We start from the raw sequence: 22,167 nt of genomic DNA on the forward strand, positions 1-22,167 counted from the left end.
CAGGTCCAGGAGATGAACAAGTGTCAAATTAGCTTGGGGCACTGCTGTGCAATGCAGCTGTGACACGATTTATGTTTAAATATAGTTTAAATAAATTGGGGATTGTTTGGCTTTTATTGGGGTATAGGCTGGAGATTTCATAAAAAATATAAAACTAGAAATCCAAATATATCATATATATATGTCGATATCAATAAATATTTAATACATATAAATATAAGTAAAAGAAATCTATTGTGTCAAAAGAATATATCTATTATTATATAAAAAGGTATTCTCTCCAATATATATAATATCTATAAATATAACAAATGAAAATTACAAATATAGATGTGAATAAAATTATGACAAACAAAATTATTTTTAAAATTTTAAATGTGTTTTAAAGAAAGGGTTGTTTTTGCTTTTTATTTCGTTAGAGGCAGGGGTTTTATTTTAAATAATATAAGTACTATAGAAATGTAAATCGACATACAGAAATATATAATAAATATATAGAGATATAAAGATATAATACCAAACGATGAATAGAAATAGAAACCTATGTAAGTAACATGAAGAGATGCAATATATAATATAATTTTTATTATACAGTAATATAAATTCTAAATATACATGCGACTATAAATATGAAAAATATATGATGGGGGCTCGGAGCACCCCAGGTGTGAGTGTGACGGTGATGGGGGCTCGGAGCAGCCCAGGTGTGAGTGTGAGGATGATGGGGGCTCAGAGCAGCCCAGGTGTGAGTGTGAGGATGGTGGGGGCTCGGAGCAGCCCAGGTGTGAGTGTGAGGATGATGAGGGGCCGGCTCCTGCCGGGGCGAGGCTGTTTTAGGGGGAGGCTTTGCCTCAGCTCCCTTTTGCATGGAGCTGCTGAGTGGAGGGGTTTATGGGGCGCTCCCGGCGCTGTCTCATGGAAGGACTGCGAGAGCTTCCCACAGGGTCGGGGGCAACACCTGGATTCGCGCTTGGGTACGTGGAGCATCGCTTAAAGGAGGTGCCGAGGGACGAATCTTTGTGCCGGGGAGCAGCGGCCGAACAGGTGAGCCCGTGTGGGTTCGGAGCGGGGAATTTTCTCCTTCCCCTTTGCAATTTCATCTTGCCAGTCCCTCCCCGGTTCCCCAGGAACAAAAGTGGAGCTTGTGAGGACAAAAGGGATTAAGGAGAAGGAAGCGGCTCCTCTTCTTTTATTGTCTGCGTTTGACCTGAGGGAATCCCTCTTCACTTGTGGTTTTAAGGGTGTTGATTGCAGGAAAAGCTGCCTTTTCCAGGCTGTTAGGGGTATCCCGGGGGTGACAGGGAATCCCTGCGTTCTATTCTAAGGGGAATGGGAAAAGTATTCTTGTGGTATTATGGGTTTGATTTGAAGGCAGCCACCCCATTTGCACCACCCTCGGGTTTAAATGGAGGGGGCAGCCCTGGTGTCCCTCCTTTTCAAGGGTTTGAATGGAGGTCGAAATCGCCCTTTCCCATCAGTCGAAGGCTTTCATTTGGGGAGCGCCCCTTCTTTTCTGCTCTCCTAGGGGGTGAAATTGGAGGGGAGAACACATTTCTTTGCCCTTGTTGAAGTGAGGTGCGCCCCGTCTGCGGTTTCGGGGCTGGCTTGCGGGAAGCCGCAGCTCCGGCAGCGTTTGCAGGGCTGCAATGGGGCTGTGCCGCTGCATTGGAGGGCGCTGCCCGTGCCCGCGGCCCGGCGCGGAACGTTCCCGCTCGGGAGCGCTGCTGGCACGGCCCGGGCAGCTGCCGGGGCGCACGGGGCATTCGGCGCGGCCGGGCCGGCCGAGGGCGGCAGTGGCGGAGCCGCGCCGGTGCGAGCCGTGCGGAGCCGAGCGGAGCCGGGCCGGGCCGGCCAAGGGCGGCAGAGGCGGCGCGGGCGCTGCTGCGCCGGCCCGGGTGGTGCCGGCCGCTCCGTCCGCTCCGGGCGCGGGGCTCGGGCGCCGCCGGTAGCCCCGGGCCCGGTGCCGGCCCCGCCGGGCAGGGGCAGCGGGCGGGGCTCCCCGGGACGGCGCCGGCCCCGCGCGCCGGAGCGGCCGCCGCAGGAGCCGCTTTCCTGCCGGGAGCCGCGCTCCGTCCGGGGCCGGCAGCGAGCGCGGGGTTCGGCCGCTCCAAGTTCGGCGGTGCCGTGGCTCGGAGGCGCTTTGGAGGCGTCGATGGCATCGCTGGGTTCGGTTTGCAGCGGGTGTCCGCTAAGGGGTACGGTGTTCTTCCTGAGCGGCACGGTTCTCGGTGCTGGTAGGGATGATAATGGTTTGTTTTGGATTGGGTTTTGTAGTCGGATTTTTTTTTCCCCGGGGTGTTATGTTTAGAAAGGCGCGCAATGGTTTTTACGGGTCGTAGCGTGAAGCAGCGGTTCGCATTTTAATTCTGTTGCGGTGGCTTTTATTAGCGTGAGTGTGTAGTGTTTGTTTTGGGGGGCTTGGGGAAGCGTCCTGTCGTTCATAGCAGCGGGTTTTTAATCTTTATAATTGCATGTGTGTTTATCGTCTTCCAGGGCTTTTATTTGTTTGGTTTGTTTGATTGTAGTGTATGTTTTATGGTTACGGGTAATTTGGGGGACATTGTTTATGGTTACGTTTGTCTTTAGTCTTTGTGTTTGTTTCTAGGTGGTATTTTTATTTTGATAGCTTGAGGCACTATGGGTTTATTCAGTTGTGAATTATTTTTTTGTTGCAGATTTAAGTTTATCTGTTTTTTGGTATTATTCTCGTTGTTGGTTTCTTTATTTTCTTTTTTTTTGTTATTGTTGTTGTTGTCTTTTAATGTATTTGAGTATTGTTTATCAGGGTTTTTTTTGGGAACATGGGTATTTATATGGTGGGTTTTTAAAGTATTTATTAATTTTGGGTAGTTAATTTCTTAGTTTTTAGTGGTTGAGATGTTTTTCCATTTTGTTAATTAGTTCAGGTTTTAAAGTTATTTTTACAGAGGATTGTTTATTCTTTGAGTTAGTGTAGAGGTAGAATTTTGTTGGTTTTTTTTTTTTTTTTTAGTAACGTCGTTCAGGGTGAGTGGCACTGGCTTGAGTTTAGTAGATTGGTTTGACATTTTTTTAGTACTTTTTGTAATTTGCTGTGTGTGTTTCTAGAGGATTTTCTTTTATTTTGGTTCCATTTTTCTGTCGTGATGAGAATTGTTATTGAAAAGAGTGTTCTTTGTTTTTTCGCTGACACTTGTTTGGCTGTTGGAGGTATCTTGATGTTTTTGGAAGATATTGGTGGGAATTTGATGCTGTTTGTTCTGTCATTTCATTTAGGAATTGGATTTTAAATATGCAATTATGACTCTAACTATATTGAAACAAAAGAAATAGATGTGTAGCAATGGGAATGGGCCAATTTTATTTTTATATATTCGGTCAATTTTTAAAATTTAACATGTAACATAAGTCATTATATGTTACAATAAGTTACTCTAATTTTAATAGAGTATTGTGTATGTTTATAGATATATGAATAGAGAATATAAATGTAAATACAACCCAAACAAAAATACAAATATATAAATGTATTGCAACTATATGCAGATATATAAAAAATTAATAATGAATTGTAAATGTAAAATAACATGAATTGTAAAGTATATAATACACGTAATACTGCATATATTTTATTAAATATATTATAGGAAATGGATATAAAATAGATATAAATATGGATGTGATATATGTAACTATCTATCTATATCTATCATTTGTTGTATATTATGATAAATATAAATATAAAAAAAATTTAGGTAGTTTAAAATAATGGATGGTTTTGTTTTTTCTTTGCCAAAGCAGGGGTTTTCGTGTAAAAATTACAAATACAAATAATATAAAGGTAGAAATACAAGCATAGAAATATATCATAAACACATTAAAGATTTATATAAAAATTAGAAATATAAGGAAAAATAAGTTGTAGCAGTAGATATGGTAAATAATTTAAAAAATAATTCCCGTATATTTTTTGAACAAGGTGCATATTATATATAGTTATTAATATAATGCATCAATATAAACTATAAATTTATATAAAATATCAACTATCTATAAGAAGGAATAAAAGCTCTGTGTCACGTGCAGCAGTAGAAAATTTCAGGCTCCCAGGGAATAAATAGTTTTCTTTAAATCATTTTCGTTTTGGAGTTTTTTTTTTTACTCCCGGGTAGCCTGAAAGTTTCTACTGCTGCTTTTTTATTCTAAAGGTGGAAAGGTAAACCAAGATTAGAAATACAAGAAAGGGAAAGGGGAAGGGGAAAGGAAAGGAAAGGAAAGGAAAGGAAAGGAAAGGAAAGGAAAGGAAAGGAAGCAGGAGAGCAAGAAGGAAGGGAAGTGGTGAAAAAAAAAAACCGAGTGAAAACAGTAAAAAGAGTTGGAGGGAAAAAGAGAGGGCATTGGGGAGGAGCGGTGCTGCTTCAGGTCCTTCCCCGCCGTGGGGCGAAGGACCCGTTTGATGCCCAGGAGGATCTGCAGCTCCCGGTGGCTCCCGGGGGACGGAGCTGTGGCTGTCAGCCCGAGACTACAACTCCCGGCAGGCCGTGCTGCTGGCGCGGCGTGTGACGCAATGGCTGACGCGGCACATGAGTGGCTGGCGTGCCAGGCGGTCGCGCGGGGCTGTGCGCGGGCAGCTGCCGGCGCCTCTCCCGCGCGGGTCAGCGACGCTGGAGGGGCGAAGCCTCCGTCTGGCCGCCCGCCCGGTGCTGAGCAGCGCGGAATGAGCGTCCGCCCGGTTCCTCGGCCTCCCTCAGCGGTGCCGGGGGCGGGGGCGCTGCCGCCCGCCGATGGCGGAGGGCGAGGCGGTGCTTTGCTGCCGCGGGCCGGGAGCTGCAGGAGCCGCCCCGGGCGAGCGGCGCCGGGCGCTGCCGCGGTCCCGGTGGGGCGGCCGCCCTCGGGCTGGCGGAGGCGCCGGAGGAGCCCCCGAGCTGCAGCCGTCTCCCTCGGGCTGCTGCCGGTGCTGCGGGCGGAGGCGGCTCCGCCGCGTGTTGGGCGCTGCGAGCAGGGAGCGCTGCGGTATCGCCGGCATGACGGGGCTGCTGCCTGCGTTAGTGCTCGTGGCTCTTTGTGCCGTGACAGCGGATGGAGCGGCGCTGGGCGGTAAAGCCAGAGATGGCCGGGAGAATGCCCAGCGCAGGGAGCGGGCGGGCTGTGTGCTTCGGATGGCACAGGTGCGAGCTGCAAAGTCACCCCCGCTTCCGCCCCTGCCCTCCCGAGCCCCGGGGAAAATGCTTTACAGCATTGTCGAGCTTCTGAGAGACAAAACTTGTGATTTAACACTTGCATCCAGAAAAGGTTTCTGTCTAGATTAGCAAATGCCTAAATTGTTCTTGGTTACATCCCATGACCGGTTTTAGGCAGTGACTTCATACTGCTTTTAGGATTTTCTTGTACAGTGGTGAGAAAATAGGCAGGTCTGATAGTGGTTTCACTTTTTTTCTACTTCACGTACCATGGGATTCTTTCATCCAAGCGATTGTTTTAAAATTCTACTGTAAGCGTTTGTGGTTCACTTTTTTTTTCTTTGCAGCACCCGGGCCTTTTTTTTTTTCTCTAAATCGGGAGTAAATATAGCTGAGTAAAATTACCTTGGTTATCTTCCTTCTTTTTAAACTTAATTGTTTTTATTAATAATTCTATTTGAATATGCAGAAAAAGTGGGTATGTCCTGTAATCTATGCTAGCTTTTCTCGTTTACAGGGTACTCACAAAATATGTCTCCCTTAGTGTCCCACAGAAACATTCTGGGTGAAATCTGAATTAAGGTATGTGTTTTCAAATAAGTAATCAGTTTAGATATTTGCCTGTGAATTACCTTTTCCTGTAATTCAGAGCTTGTGTTCTGTGGGTTTTATGATAAACCTGTAAAACATGTAAGAATGGTTTTGCAAGTCTGAATCGTTGAAGGCAGCAATAAGTGGATTTAAAGCCTGTTCTTGAGCAGACAAAGGGGAAAAGTGTGACTCTGATGCTGAACTTGTCATTTTTCATTTGACTTGCCTTGAATTATTGAAGAAGAGAGAGAACTAGGAAAAGAAATAGAATTGATTATTGAGCACTCCTAAAAAGCTCACCATGATTCTGTGTAGAGCCAAAGTGAAGGATGATGGAACAGAGCTCTGTGCATTAGAAGGAAATAAACCTGATGTCCACACAGAGTCTTACTAATTTCTGTTTTTAAAATGCAAAATAAGTTTAGGAAGTGTTGGAAGTTAGTATTTTGGGAAAGAAATGGCAGTTCCACAAAACATTCCATTCCATTTAAGAGAGGCCCTTGGACTGATTCATGTTGTAACTGCTGTCACTGCAGTCAGTTGGTGGTTCCGCCTTGAAACATGCACTTGGCCTTCTATAAAGCACTGTTTTGTTTGCCTTTCAGTGCTATGAGTCTTGATAAATTGGAGAAGTGCCCAAGAGAAATTCATCATCCTGAGATACAAAAGGTAGGAAGTGACTTTTTTTGGTTTGGTTCTTTTTCTTTATTGTTTTCTGGAAATAGAAGTAATTAAGTATAGATACTACTGGTTTGTTTCTTCCAGTAGCTGATAATACTAATACCAATAATAATAATAATAAGAGTAAAGTAATACTACTTCAACTGTCTTTATTTATCCATTGAACTGGCCATTTTAAATCTAAACTTCTAAACACAAATCAAACCATCATCCTTGTAGAATCTTTAATAGGAGTGGGCTAAAGATCCTGGTTTTGTTGACAGGATTTATTGGTTCGTGAAGAGCAAGAGGTAAGTACAAGCCTAACTACCCTCTAGCTCACAGACCTGCCCGGTGAATAGAGCTTTGTTTTTTTGATGGGCTTGTGATGACTTTGAGATCAATTGCTCATTCATTACAGTAAAAAAAAAAAAAAAGTTTTGAACATGACAGCAAAAATAACTTTAAGCACAACTTAATAATAATAGATCACCAATTTTAGTTAATAATTTTATGCTATACTCTTGGGTGAGGGAAGACTCGGACACTCAATATGAGATCAGCAAGCTATGTTTATTGCAGAGAGTATCAGACACTTATACAGCACATAATAAGCTTATGAATATTCTGTAAGCCAAGCGATCTATTGGTTAAACTATACCATCAACTCTTCCTCATTCCTTTGGGCCTACATTCCCTATTTCCCACGTCTCTCTGTCTACTTGTTATCCTACCCAGCTAGGCCCAGGCACACGCTATCTTGCAGGTGCAAAACTCAAAAATACCTGTGTTCGGTACTTTCCCAGCTCCTGGTCGGCTAACGAGAGAATGTCTGCGTGACCTCTGTCATGGAGCCATTTCTCCACACTATACTATCAAAGTTTAAAGGTAAATTATTATATATTAGGAGATGGTGTAAAGTGTATGTTGTAATGTGTAGGATATATACAAAGATACATTCTTGAAAGTCTGTAGAGGAAACAAATTTTTACGCCTTCTGTTTGACTGTTTGTCATATATTTGGTTTTATTTCCCAGGGATCAGTGAATTTTAACTCTGGAGTCCTCTATGCTAAGGATGCTCAGCTTACAGATGATGAAATGTTCAGTAATGGTGAGTTTTTCACCTTCTCCTTCATTGTTTTGCTCATCTGAATAAAAAAAAAAAGGCAAGATTAAAGAAAAAGCAATAGTTTTATTATTTTTACCCTGTTATGTCTGTTTCCTCAGTATTTGCTGCAGCTCTGCTTACCCAAGGTTTGGGTAAAACAAGCTTTGGGTTCCTTCTCTCTCACTGGGAGTGGCCCAATTTGGTTGCATCTGGTGAAATTCACCCTGAGACCTTACAGAACCAGCTCCAACTACGTGAGAGCCATTTGCAGTTCTCTCCAGACGCCTGGAGAATGGGCGACGTTTCTGAGGATCCGGCGAGCGTGCTTCTGTCAAAACTCAGTCTGTGAAGTTTCTGGGGAAAACCCTTCTGTGTCCTGAAGGGTTCAAACTCTGGTGAGGATCCAGTTATCAGGTGCTCACCTGGATGGTTCCAGCTCCCAAAGGTAACACTTGTACTCTTGCCCTGTAGTTTACATCTATTGTATTTTTGTTATTTTGCAAGATTTTTTGTCTTTGCAAAATATTGTGCATTTCACTCTTTGGGCACTCTCAGATGGTTCTTTGGTGCAGCACCACCCCATGGGACACTTGGCTGCTGTCCTGAAGGGGATGGTCGCTAGAATTGTAAATCCTGGAGTGTTTATAAGTCTTCTGTCCCCAGGGAGGTGTCGTGCTTTGTTTACTTTTGTTCTGTTAGTTAGGCGCTGCTTCTCGTTGCAAGTATGAATTTCAAACTGCCCTGTTCTTATTTTAACTGTTTTCCTGGTTCTCTCTGTCCGGCAGGGAAAGACTCTCGTATCCTTGTCGTCGGTCTCGGTGCTGTCCAAGAAGATACAGAGACTAAAAAAATCATAAGAAGCAAAATATTACTGCAGGGAAAAGAAGCTGGAGAGAACAGAAGGTGATGTTGTTATCCTTACCCTCTATTAGAAACAGCCGCTGTGCTTTGATGCTGGCAGCTGCCGGGGGCTTGTTAGCTCTTTGTAGGCAGGTGTAGGTGTTCACTTGTAGGTTTTTTCTCTGGACAAGGCAATTCAAACTTTGCTAAGCTTATATTTGCAGAGTACTCTCTAGCACAGTCCAGCATGATATTTTTGAATGTTGTAAAAATACCATGTTACTTGGAAATGGCTAATGAAGAGAAGCTTTAGGGGAAAATAAGATTTTAGGGTTGGGAGATGTGAGAAGAATTTTGTGTGGATGTTAGACTGAAGTAAAGCACACTTGAAGCTGGGCTGGCACGCTGGCAGGTCCCCTATTAAACAGTAGTGCTGAGATTAGCCTGGGAGTTGCCCATTGTTTCTGTAGAAATCAATGTTTCCTGGTCTTCAGAGGTAAGCTGCTTTGAAAAGCTGGAAGGTGCAGCATGCTGACAATCCCCGTGCTTTGGATTAAAAGTAGATTTCAGAAGGGTCCTAAGCTTTTGTCTTTGCCTAGAAGTCGATGTAATCCTGTCGAGGAGTTTTTAATTCTGTGTTGCCATGTCATCCATCAGAGCCCTGCTGTACTAATCATCATACAAGTACAAAACAAAAAATCAGACCCTGTCCCACCCACTTAGAGGCCAGAACACGATTTCCTCGGGCTGCCATTTGTGTGCCATCGGTACTCACCACGAATTGAGCCCTGTGGCTCTGACAGAGCCCCTGGATGCTGACGGAAGGGGGCTGGTCACAGACCCTGGAGGTGCCTGTCCCCCAGGGAGGGAGAGGACGAGGCAGTGTGGCCTGCAGGGAGGGTGTCGTCCCCAGAGAGCAGCCGGCGACTCCATGCCTGCCCGGGGCTCCGGGTGCACCCTCGGGTGGACGCCTGCCCTCAGGTTTCCCTCTGGGCACCCGGGGCGGGAACCAGGTCCATCCGTGTGGCAGCTGCAGGGCCTGCAGGCTCTGGGCCCTGGAGCCGAGTGAGCCTGAGCTGCTGCATGCTTGCTGTGAGCTTTGGGGTGAGCGTGCATCACTGCAGGCCTGGGATGGATTGAAATGCGCTGAGGAAAGCAGAGGGAGGGAGGGAAATGCTCTGTTAACATGTGCCAATTCTTCTGTCAGACTCATCACGGCGGGACAGCGTGAGGACTGAAAGTGTAAGAAGCTGCGGAGGGAAACAGAGAATCTGACAGGAGCAGCGAACGCACGAGTGCACGAATTTTGCTTTTTGCTTGGACGTAAACTCAGGAGTCGAAAGGAATTTGGGAGTGAGAAGGGACATTTTAGAAGGAGAAGAAGAAAAAGAAGTAGTTGTTGTTGTTACAGTCCTGGCAAAATCTTTTGTTCTAGCTAATAAAAGAAGTTAGTTTAAAAAACAAAAAGGAAAAAATGTAGTGTTTTTTTTTTCCTTCACTATGATATTCATTGGTGGTATATGGTGTGTTGTTTCATTTCTTGGTATTATTAACTCTGTGTAAATTGTTTTTTGAGTGAAGCTGACTTTCTGGATGGGTTGGTTTGTATTTGAGGCAGGATTAATTTCAGTAGGGTTCTTTCATAGATTTCTGATGGGTATTACTGGGATTTTGGTTTTGTTTGCTGTATGTATAAACATAGAGCTTTGGTAGGGCCAGCTGGGCTGCTGGAGTTTTGGGTGTGAATTTATGAGATGGCTTTTGTTAGATGCAGTTTTTAATTTTTGAAATGTTTTTCAATGTAGTGGTCTTAAGGTGGATTTAAGAATTCATCGTATTGTTTAATCTTGTTTGTAGTTGGTGTATGATAAGGGATGTGGTGTGACTTTTTGAACATTATGGTTTTGGTGTTCCTAAGTTCTGATTTCTTTCTGGTTCGATAGTTTTTTTTTATTTTTATTTTTTTGGGACAGGGGCATTTATATTGTGGGTTTTTATAGGCAATAAGTTTTTTAATTTAGGTAGTGATATTTTTTAGTATTTTAATAGTTTAGGTTTTTTATTTTCATGGTTTTAATTATTTTTTTAAATTTTTTCAAATAACTTTTATAGATGATAGGTTATTATTTGTGCATTAGCATAAAGGTAGAGCTTTGGGGACTTTTTTTAGTAATGTTTAGGGTCCGTTGTACATTTTTGAGTCTAGTGAGTTGGTTTGATTTAATTTTTATTGGGTGTTTGTTGTTATTAGCAGTTGTGTCATTTTCGAGTTGTGTTTGAGTTTTTTGGGGTTTTTGAGATACTGGTTTAGGAGGAAGTTTATGATGAGCATGTGTGGAGGTTTTGGGCTACTTTATAGTGGGATTTAAAATTTATTTACAGTTAGGTTTATTTGAGTTTTTATTAGGGTTCAATGACGTTGTGGGATGTTTGTTCCGTTAGTAACAGAAATAGGTTTTGTTTTGCTGTGCTGCGATGGGATGGGCGTGTGCTGCGTGCCGGTGCTGACAAAGGTACAGTATTGTTGTGGCTCTGGTGTGTCGGGTTAATGAACTTACATGGGTTAATATAGAGATGAAAATAGAAATAAATATACATTTAAAAATAAATATAACATTAGAGTTGTAAACATAAATATAGATAACAGATACATACATAAAACTGTAATATATGGTATATAATTGTAACATATTATCATATAGGTAAATGATAGTCTATTTTATATATATATATATACACAAAGATATATAAATATAGATTGTAAATATAAAAATATTTAAATAGAGTTAAAGTAAATTGGGGGGGTTTATTAGGTTATAGGCTGGGGTTTTTAAATGATAGAAATAAAATATAAATTCAGATATACAAATATATATAGAAATACAAATATCTATACATATTTAATTTAAACAAATATAAGTAAGAAAATATATATAATACAGAAAATATATATCTATGATTATATTAGAAGGTATTCTCTCTAATAAATATTATATCTATGAATAAAATAAATAAAAATATCCATATAAATATCATTATAATTTGAAAAATAAATTAACTTCCTAAATTTTAAATCTGGTTCAAATAAAGGGTTGTCCTTGGTTTTTATTTGGTTAGAGGCAGGAGTTTTATTTTAAATAATATAAGCAATATAGAAATGCGGATCTTAAGATAGAAATATATAATAAATATATAAAGAGAAATTGCTAAACTATGTATATAAATTTAAATATAAATATATGTAAGTAATATGAAGAGTTGTAGCATGGAATATAAATAACATTATGTGGCAATATAAATTATAAATGGGAATATAAATATAAAAATATGTAAATATCGTTTAAAAGAAATGGAATGTTTTGGCTTTTATTTAAGTAGAGGCAGGGTTTTTATTTTGAATATTATAAGTGTTCCAGAAGTAAAAATCTTGATGCAGAAATATAATCAACATAAAAAATATGAATAAAAATATATAAAAAATATAAATACCTACTCGCATCGCATGTAATATAGAATATAAATTTATTTATAACTTGACATTGGTTAAGATAAATATGTAAGTAAGCAATATACATTAATATACATTATAAATACAAATATGAATATAAAAATTGAACATTAGGATAAAATCTATTTAAATATTTTTTAAAACAAAGGGTTGGGATCTTTTTTTAATCTTGTGTTAGAGGCAGGGTTTTTATTTTCAATAATATGAATGTAGATATTATTGTTATATATTTCTAAATATTGAGATATACAATCAAGATATAAATATATATATATAAACACAAAATATAAATAAATACAAATAATAGGAAGAGATGTAATGAAGAATACAAATAACAGTATACATAAGTATACATTTTAAATGTAAATGTGAATATGAACCTGAAAAATAGAATTTAAAAAAATATTTAAGTACAGTTTTGAAGACAGGGGTTCTTTCTGGCTTTAATGTGGATGGAGGCAAAGGTTTTATTTTAAATAATCCAGGTGTTACAGAAGTAAAAATCGTAACAGAAATATATACTTACTATGTAAAAATATTTATAAAAATATAAAAATAAATTTAAGTTTTAGGGATATATGCAATATGGAATAGAAATGTATTTATAAAAGGAAATATATAAATGGACAGTGTACATCAATATACATTGTAAATAGAAATGTGAATATTAATATGAAAAAATATTTTAAAAAATATTTAAATATTTTTTAAAATAAGGTTTTTTTTTGTGTTGTGTTTTGTTTTGTTTTGTCTTTTATCCTATTAGATTAGAGGCAGAAGTTTTTTTTCCCTCTTCCCGGTTGTTTTGGGGCATTTATTTCAGAGCAGTTTTCGGCGGGGGTCGCCCCTGTTCTCTTTTGCCGCCTTCGCTGCCGCAGCCCCGAGGCGCGCTGCGCCCCCGGCTGGGGCGGGCGGCAGTGCTGCCATCTCGTGGGCAAAGCGCGGTACTGCAGCCGTGCAGCGAGAGGCCGCCACCTTGGGAGTGGCGCGTGGGCGATGTCGCGGAGTTTTGGTTGACCTTCTCAGCATGGCGGCGAAAAGGGCGGGGAAGTGGAGGACCGTGTGGGTGTTTAACTGCACTGCCTGCACGGAATACCGACGTCATGGCGGCCCCGACGGATTTTTCTGTGGCGTTTCATGTGTACCCGAGACATGCTGTGGTCTCAGGGGCGCCGCGGGCGGGCGTATTTTGGCGGGTTTGTGAGAGGCATCTGGGTAAACGCCTCGCTGTGCCGGGGTCCTCTCACGTCCGCTTTCCCGCCCCGAGGGAGCCGAGCCGGGCCGAATAGTTCCGAAGAGCCGAAGAGCCGAGTGTGGCCGGAAAGAGCCGAGTTTCCCCGAAGAGCCGAGTGTGGCCGGAAAGAGCCGACTTGAACCGAAGAGCCCAGTGCGGCCGAAAACAGCCGAGTTTACACCAAGAGCCGATGATAGCCGACTGCAACCGATAGCCGAGTGTAGCCGACTAGAGCCGCATTTAGACAATGTGCCGAATACGACCGAGTTTAGCCGAAGAGCCGAACTGAAACGAGTTTAGACCAAGAGCCGAACCGCGCCGAATTTAGCCGAGTTTCATTAAACAGAACCGAACGACGCCGCAGCGCTGTGCCTGCACAGCGCCGGTGCAGACGGCAGGGGGCGGTGTATAAAGTGAGTATAAAATATCAACTATATATAAGAAGGAATAAAAAGCTCTGTGTCATGTGCAGCAGTAGAAAATTTCAGGCTCCCAGGGAATAAATAGTTTTCTTTCAGTCATTATAGTTTTGGGATTTTTTTTACTCCCAGGTAGCCTGAAAGTTACTACTGCTGCTTTTTTATTCTAAAGCTAGAAAGGAAAACCAAGATTAGAAATACAAGAAAAAGAAAGGGAAAGGGAAAGGGGAAAAAAAGGGGGGGAAAAAAAAAAGGAAAGGAAAGGAAAGAAAGCAGGAGAGCAGAAGGGAAGGGAAGGGAAAGGGGTGAAAAACAGAGTTAAAAAAAGAAAAAGAGTTGGAGGGAAAAAGAGAGGGCATTCGGGAGGAGCGGTGCTGCCTCAGGTCCTTCCCTGCCCGGGGGCGAAGGATCCATTTGATGCCCGGGAAGGACTGCAACTCCCGGTGGCGGGGGACGGAGCCGTGGCTGTCAGCCCGAGACTACAGCTCCCGGCAGGCCGTGCTGCCGGCGCGGCGTGTGACGCAACGGCTGACGCGGCACATGAGTGGCTGTCAGCCCGAGACTCCAGCTCCCGCCAGGCCCTGCTGCCGGCGCGGCGTGTGACGCAACGGGCGACGCGGCCCGGCATTTTTCTCTAAATCGGCAGTAAATACAGCTGAGTAAAATTAGCTTGGCTTTCTTCCTTCTTTGTAACTGAACTGTTTTTATTAAAAATCCTATTTGAATATGTGGAAAAAGTGGGGATGTCCTGTAGCATATCGTAGCTTTTCTTGTTTACAGGGTGCTCAGAAAGCATGCGTCCCTTAGAGTCCCACGAAAAGGTTCTCAGTGCGCTCTCTATCAAGGTATGTATTTAAAATTAAGTGATCCCTTTAGATATTTGCCTGTGTACCTTTTCCTGTAATTCAGAGCTTGCGTTCTGTGGGTTTTATGATAAACCTGTAAAACATGTAAGAATGGTTTTGCAAGTCTGAATCGTTGAAGGCAGCAATAAGTGGATTTAGAGCCTGTTCTTGACCAGACAAAGGGAAAAAGTGTGACTCTGATGCTGAACTTGTCATTTTTCATTTGACTTGCCTTGAATTATTGAAGAAGAGAGAGAACTAGGAAAAGAGAGAAATAGAATTGATTATTGAGCCCTCCTAAAAAGCTCACCATGATTCAGTGTAGAGCCATAGGGAAGGGTGATGGAACAGAGCTCTGTGCGTTAGAAGGAAATAAACCTGACCTCCACACAGAGTCTTACTAATTTCTATTTTTAAAATGCAAAATAAGTTTAGGAAGTGTTGGAAGTTAGTGTTTTGGGAAAGAAATGGCAGTTCCACAGAACATTCCATTTAAGAGAGGCCCTTGGAAGGATTCATTTTGTAACTGCTGTCACTGCAATCAGTTGGTGGTTCAGCCTTGAAACGTGCACTTGACCTTCTATAAAGCACTGTTTTGTTTGCCTTTCAGTGCTATGAGTCTTGATAAATTGGAGAAGAGCCCAAGAGAAATTTTTCATCCCTTGATATAAAAGGTAGGAAGTGACTTTTTTTGGTTTGGTTCTTTTTCTTTATTATTTCCTGGAAATAAAAGTAATTAAGTATAGGTGCTACTGGTTTGTTTCTTCCAGTAGCAGGTGATAATAATAGTAGTAGTACTAGCAAAAATAATAATAGAAATAATAATAATAGTAATGTAATACTACTTAAACTGTCTTTATCCATTGGACTGGCCATTTCAAATCAAAACTTCTAAACACAAATCAAACCATCATCCTTGTAGAATCTTTCACAGCAGCAGGCTAAAGATCCTGGTTTTGTTGACAGGATTTATTGGTTCTGGAAGAACAAGAGGGAAGTACAAGCCTAACTTCTTCTAGCTCACAGACCCGTCCGGTGAACCCAGCTTTGTATTTTGATGGGCTTGTGATGACTTCGAAATCAATTGCTCATTACAGTTAAAAAAAATTAATGTTTTTTTGAACGTGACAGCAGAAATAACTTTATGCACCAACTTAATAATGATAGATCACCAGTTTAAGTTAAAAATTCATGCTATACTATCAAAATTTAAAGGTAAATTATTATGTATTAGGTGATGGTATAAAGTGTATGTTCTGATGTGTAATGCAAAGATACATACATACCTGAAAGTCCTGAGAGGAAACAAATTTTTATGTCTGCTGTTTGATTGTTTACGATACGATATTTGGCTTTATTTCCCAGGGATCGGTGAATTTTAACTTTGGAGTCCCCTATGCTAAGGATGCTCAGCTTACCGATGATGAAATGTTCAGTAATGGTGAGTTTTTCACCTTCTCTTTAATTGCTATGCTGATCTGACTAAGAAAAGAAAAAACAAAAGCAAGAGAAAAAAAAAAGGATGGTTTATTATTTTTTACGCTGTTATGTTTGTTTCCTCAGTATTTGCTGCAGCTCTGCTTACCCAAGCTTTGGGTTCCTTCTGTCCCACTGGGAGTGGCCCAATTTGGTTGCATCTGGTGAAATTCACCCTGAGACCTTACAGAACCAGCTCCAACTACGTGAGAGCCATTTGCAGTTCTCTCCAGACGCCTGGAGAATGGGCGACGTTTCTGAGGATCCGGCGAGCGTGCTTCTGTCAAAACTCAGTCTGTGAAGTTTCTGGGGAAAACCCTTCTGTGTCCTGAAGGGTTCAAACTCTGGTGAGGATCCAGTTATCAGGTGCTCACCTGGATGGTTCCAGCTCCCAAAGGTAACACTTGTACTCTTGCCCTGTAGTTTACATCTATTGTATGTTTGTTATTTTGCAAGATTTTTTGTCTTTGCAAAATATTGTGCATTTCACTCTTTGGGCACTCTCAGATGGTTCTTTGGTGCAGCACCACCCCATGGGACACTTGGCTGCTGTCCTGAAGGGGATGGTCGCTAGAATTGTAAATCCTGGAGTGTTTATAAGTCTTCTGTCCCCAGGGAGGTGTCGTGCTTTGTTTACTTTTGTTCTGTTAGTTAGGCGCTGCTTCTCGTTGCAAGTATGAATTTCAAACTGCCCTGTTCCTATTTTAACTGTTTTCCTGGTTCTCTCCGTCCAGCAGGGAAAGACTCTCGTATCCTTGTCGTCAGGCTCGGTGCTGTCCAAGAAGATACGGGGACTAAAAAAATCATAAGAAGCAAAATATGACTGCAGGGAAAAGAAGCTGGAGAGAACAGAAGGTGATATTGTTATCCTTACCCTGTATTAGAAACATCCGCTGTGCTTTGATGCTGGCAGCTGCCGGGGGCTTGTTAGCTCTTTGTAGGCAGGTGTAGGTGTTCACTTGTAGGTTTTTTCTCTGGACAAGGCAATTCAAACTTTGCTAAGCTTATATTTGCAGATTACTCTCTAGCACAGTCCAGCATGACATTTTTGAATGTTGTAAAAATACCATGTTACTTGGAAATGGCTAATGAAGAGAAGCTTTAGGGGAAAATAAGATTTTAGGGTTGGGAGATGTGAGAAGAATTGTGTGGGGATGTTAGACTGAAGTAAAGCACACTTGAAGCTGGACTGGCATGCTGGCAGGTCCCCTATTAAACAGTAGTGCTGAGATTAGCCTGGGGGTTGCCCATTGTTTCTGTAGAAATCAATGTTTCCTGGTCTTCAGAGGTAAGCTGCTTTGAAAAGCTGGAAGGTGCAGCATGCTGACAATCCCCGTGCTTTGGATTAAAAGTAGATTTCAGAAGGGTCCTAAGCTTTTGTCTTTGCCTAGAAGTCGATGTAATCCTGTCGAGGAGTTTTTAATTCTGTGTTGCCATGTCATCCATCAGAGCCCTGCTGTACTAATCATCATACAAGTACAAAACAAAAAATCAGACCCTGTCCCACCCACTTAGAGCCCAGAACACGATTTCCTCGGGCTGCCATTTGTGTGCCATCGGTACTCACCACAGAAGGGAGCTGGGGATTGTTGCAGCTGTTGGGAACAAACCGCTTCTCGTCACACAGCAATGGAATTGGGACAACGCCTCGGCCAGCCCCTCTCTGCCATCGTCTCCTGAATCTGCAGCAGAGCAGTTCCAGTCCATCCGGGCACGTGTAATCCAGTTCCTGATGATCTGAGCACACGGAGAAGCACTCAGCTGCTGTGGGGGGCTCACGGAAGGCAGAGTGTGCATTGTCATCTTCCTGAACCTACAGACGAATCAAAGTGAGAAGCCACAGCGTGGAAATCAGTCGCATATATGCTAAATAAAACTTGCAGATTTTTTTAAGAATTGTTGTTTCTTGTTCTTTGTTGTGCCTCAGTGCTTAGAAAACCTCCCTTTAAAATCAGTTAAATTCATCAGTTGAACCTTTGTTTGCAGACCCTCACTGAGCAGAATTCATTGCAGACTCAGTGCACGCTGTGCTGGCCTCCCGGGAGTGTGAGGAGCTCATGTGTGCTACTTTTTGCTTTAGGACACTCTGAGGTATTTATTCCTTTTGGGATACGTGATGAGAATTCCCAAGAGAGGTAGTTATAAGGTATGACATCGGGAAAAAGCCTGTGTGGTTAGAATGTTGTTGCTGTCAAAAGTTAATTTTTTCTTAGCCAGTAGTTAGCTTTTTGCTTTATTTTTGTGGTATCAGTATTTTATTGTTTAAAAAATTCCTTCAAAATAACTTCAGTGGCTGGCCATCAGTACCTTGTTCAGATTTGCCTATTTGCTTGTAGCTAAAATGTTCACATCTTGTTTATCATTATATTTAAGAAACTGCTGCCCAGCCAACTAATAACTGAATATCCATCTGTCTGGGACACGGGGAGAGGATTTAGGTAATGTCTTTGTTTCCAGAAAAAAGTTGTAGTGTAGTTTCTAAATAGAGGAGAAGGGGGTGAAGACTCGGGGCTCTGATGCCGTTGGGGCACCCCAAGGTCCCAAGGAGAAGGAGCCCCACTGGGGTGCAGGAGCAGGTGTGTTCTCATCTAATAATGAACAAATTATAAATATAAATATGACAATTATAAGCATGAAAATATTTTTAAAATACTTAAATAAAGCGGGTTTTCTTTATTGGTCAATAGGCAGGGTTTTGATAGTAAAAATTATAAATACAAATAATATAAAGGTAGAAATCTAAGTTTAGAAATATATAATAAATACATACAGATAAATATAAAAATTAAAAATATAAGAAAAAATTAGTTGTAGCAGTAGATATTATACATAATTTAAATAATAATTTAAATCTATTTTAAAATTTTATATATATAATATATCATTATTAATGTAATACATCCAAAGAAACGATAAATTAAAATATGAATGTATAATTATACAAAGTATAAATAAAAAATATTTCAATATCCTTTAAAAGAAGGGTTTTTTTTATTTATTTGGTTAGAGACGGGGTTTTTATTTGAAATAATGGAAGTATTATAGAAGTATAAAACTAAATATAGAAATATACAGTCAATATGGAAAGATATTTGTAAAAAACACGAGCGAACGACGCCTCCTCCGGCCTAATGGAACGAGCTCAGCCGAACCAAGGCGAGACCGGCGGAGTCTGACGGCCTCGAGCGAACCGAGGCCAGGCTTGCGAGGCTGCGTGAACCGAGCCGAGCTCAGCCGAACCGAGCCCGCTGCTCTCGTGCGCGCTAATTAGCGCGAGTGCGGTCACAGCCCAATGAGCTCCTGTGCAACGCCGCGCTCCCGATCGTGTCCGTGCGATGGCCGGGCCGCCCGCGGGACGCGGCAGCAGGAGAGCCCCGAGCCGGGCGAGTTTAACGTGAGGCGGCGCCGCTTGCCCGCCGTCAGGGAGCCGAGCCGAGCCGAGCCGCGCCGAACGTACAGAGCGGCTCCGAGTTGGGCCGAAGGGAGCCGAGCCGCGCCGAACGTACAGAGCGGCTCCGAGTTGGGCCGAAGGGAGCCGGGCCGCGCCGAGCGCAGAGAGCGGCTCCGAGTTCGGCCGAATGAAGCCTCGCCTCGCCGAGCGCAGAGAGCGGCTCCGAGTTCGGCCGAATGAAGCCGAGCCGCGCCGAGCGCACTGAGCGGCTCCGAGTTCGGCCGAAGCGAGGCGAGCCGAGCCGCGCGCACTGAGCGGCTCCGAGTTCGGCCGAAGCGAGGCGAGCCGAGCCGCGCCGAGCGCACAGAGCGGCTCCGAGTTCGGCCGAATGAAGCCGAGCCGCACCGAGCGCACTGAGCGGCTCCGAGTTCGGCCGAAGCGAGGCGAGCCGAGCCGCGCCGATCGTACAGAGCGGCTCCGAGTTCGGCCGAAGCGAGGCGAGCCGCGCCGAGCGCACAGAGCGGCTCCGAGTTCTGCCGAAGTGAGCCGAGGCGCCCCGAGCGCACAGAGCGGCTCCGAGTTCGGCCGAATGAAGCCGAGCCGCACCGAGCGCACTGAGCGGCTCCGAGTTCGGCCGAAGCGAGGCGAGCCGAGCCGCGCCGATCGTACAGAGCGGCTCCGAGTTCGGCCGAAGCGAGGCGAGCCGCGCCGAGCGCACAGAGCGGCTCCGAGTTCTGCCGAAGTGAGCCGAGGCGCCCCGAGCGCAGAGAGCGGCTCCGAGTTCGGCCGAAGCGAGGCGAGCCGCGCCGAGCGCACAGAGCGGCTCCGAGTTCTGCCGAAGCGAGCCGAGCCGCGCTGAGCGCACTGATCGGCTCCGAGTTCGGCCGAAGCGAGCCGAGGCGCCCCGAGCGCACAGAACAGCTCCGAGTTCGGCCGAAGGGAGCCGAGCCGTGCCGAAGGGTCGAGTCCAGCCGAATGCAGATGACAATGGCCGAGTTTAGCCGACTAGAGCCGAGTTTAGCCGAGCAGCTGTGAGCCTTGAGGTGAGCGTGCATCGTTGCCGGCTTGGGATTGATTGAAATGCGCTAAGGAAACCAGCTCTAGGGAGGGAGGCAGGGAAATCCTCTCTTAACGTTTACCAATTCTTCCGTCAAACTCATCACGGCAGGACAGCGTGAAGACTGAAAGTGTAAGAAGATGTGGAGGGAAACAGAGAATCTGACAGGAGCATCGAATGCACAAGTGCACGAATTTTGCTTTTTGCTTGGATGTAAATTCAGAAGTTGTAAGGAATTTGGGAAGAAGAAGGGACATTTCAGAAGGAGAAGAAGTTGTTGTTACAGTCCTGGCAAAATCTTTTGTTCTAGCTAATAAAAGAAGTTAGTTTAAAAAACAAAAAAAAAAGTGTTTTTTTTTCTTCACTGTTATATTCATTGGTGATATATGGTGTGTTGTTTTATTTCTTGGTATTATTAACTCTGTGTAAATTGTTTTTTGAGTGAAGCTAACTTTGGATGGGTTGTTTTGTATTTGAGGTAGGATCAATTTCAATAGGTTTCTTTCACAGAGTTCTCATAGGTATTACTGGGATTTTGGTTTTGTTTACTGTATGCATAAACATAGAGATTTGGTAGGGCCAGCTGGGCTGCTGGAGTTTTGGGTGTGAATTTATTAGATGGCTTTTGTTAAACACAGAATAATTATGTAAGGTAACAGCAAATTACCCAATCACCCAATTTATCCAGCTATGTAACTTTACCACAAAGTTTTATATCTTGCCAGTTTTCTGTTCTTCTACTCCAAGTAGTTGTTGCAAAAAAGAAAGCACGGTTACTTTTCTGAAGAGTTTTCTTCTATAACAAGCCCTTTACTGCCCTTGAATGTGAGTCAGAGGAGCTAAACAGCTGCAGCTGCTCTGAGGGCTTGGTGGGATTAGCCCCCTCCCTTTTCCTGGGTGCCATGGGAACGAGAGGCGGGCACCATCAGGGGTATATTAACCCCAGCCGTGGCTGAGGGGCTTCATTCCCTCTCTGGGATGTGTTGGGGTAAGAGCTCTCCTCCCATTTCAGCGAAGAGGCTCTTTCAGCTTGTCTCAGCTTATTTTCAGCAGGTGTTTCTGGGCATCTAAAGCACAGAGGCTTGGAAGATTCTGTGAAGAAAACAGCATAGAACACAGGGAATATTTAGGTTTGTGATTTTGGGTTTTGTGTTTAGGGGTGGTAAAGTGCCTTTGAAATTTTTGGTTTTGCACTGTTTTTTTTTTTTTTTGGTTGGATTTTTTTTTGGTGGAATTTTTTGTTTCTTAGGTTTTCTTTTTGGGGTTCTTGGTTGGTTTTCATTGCTTTCTTTGATTTTTTGGTAGTTTCTGTATTTTTTTTTTTTGTGGGGATTTAGGTGTTTTGGGTTTTTTTATTTTTGTTTTCTGGTTTAGTTTTTTTTTTGTTGTTGTTGTTGTTATTGGTTTTTTTTTTTTTTTTTTTTTTTTTTCTTTAATGGAGGAGTGAGACTCCCTGAAATTCCAAGCTGTGTCAAGCACAACAGATTCTCAGCAGATTCATCATGTCTTCAGAGGGATCTGCCCAGTGTCCAAGATGATGTTTGAGACTCAGGCTTCTGATGAGTTGAGGATTGTGACTGGGAGAGGGAGAGTGTTCAGGTATCCAGTTTAGGAGTTATTGGGAGGGGGTTTGCAGGCAGCAGGGTGAGAAAGGGTGTTTATTTGTTTATTTGAGGCCCCCCCCCGACAAGGCTGTTCAGAAGCCTAGCAGGGGCATTCCCATGTCTTGCAGCACACAAGGTCATCCACTGTACTTACAGCAATGCCATTTAACTTTGCCTTTCTCTAACCCAGGTGCCACCCCTAATGAAGGCCACAGCCTTGGAATCAGGATGAAGCTGGAGCCTGAGGGAGCCAGGCACGCTCAGGAAAGGGCA

The 22,167-nt window shown here is 43.1% G+C and overlaps 2 long non-coding RNA genes across 5 annotated transcripts; both read left to right on the forward strand.

Moving 5' to 3' along the window:
- Positions 1–4,850: 4,850 nt before the first annotated feature.
- Positions 4,851–17,752, forward strand: LOC131095334 (uncharacterized). 4 transcript variants are annotated; one of them, XR_009115855.1, is made up of 6 exons: positions 4,851–5,147; positions 5,677–5,741; positions 6,356–7,523; positions 15,930–16,239; positions 16,577–16,697; positions 17,470–17,752. It is a non-coding gene; the product is annotated as an uncharacterized LOC131095334 (long non-coding RNA). The 4 variants fall into 4 exon arrangements; XR_009115854.1 differs by having other exon boundaries at positions 6,356–7,298; positions 7,448–7,523; positions 16,577–17,752; XR_009115852.1 differs by having other exon boundaries at positions 16,577–17,752.
- LOC131095335 (uncharacterized) lies at positions 14,301–15,405 on the forward strand. Its single transcript, XR_009115856.1, has 3 exons — positions 14,301–14,366; positions 14,977–15,040; positions 15,333–15,405. It is a non-coding gene; the product is annotated as an uncharacterized LOC131095335 (long non-coding RNA).
- Positions 17,753–22,167: the final 4,415 nt, after the last annotated feature.

This window comes from Melospiza georgiana, chromosome 33, assembly GCF_028018845.1.
Source record: "Melospiza georgiana isolate bMelGeo1 chromosome 33, bMelGeo1.pri, whole genome shotgun sequence".
Lineage (NCBI taxonomy): Eukaryota > Metazoa > Chordata > Aves > Passeriformes > Passerellidae > Melospiza > Melospiza georgiana.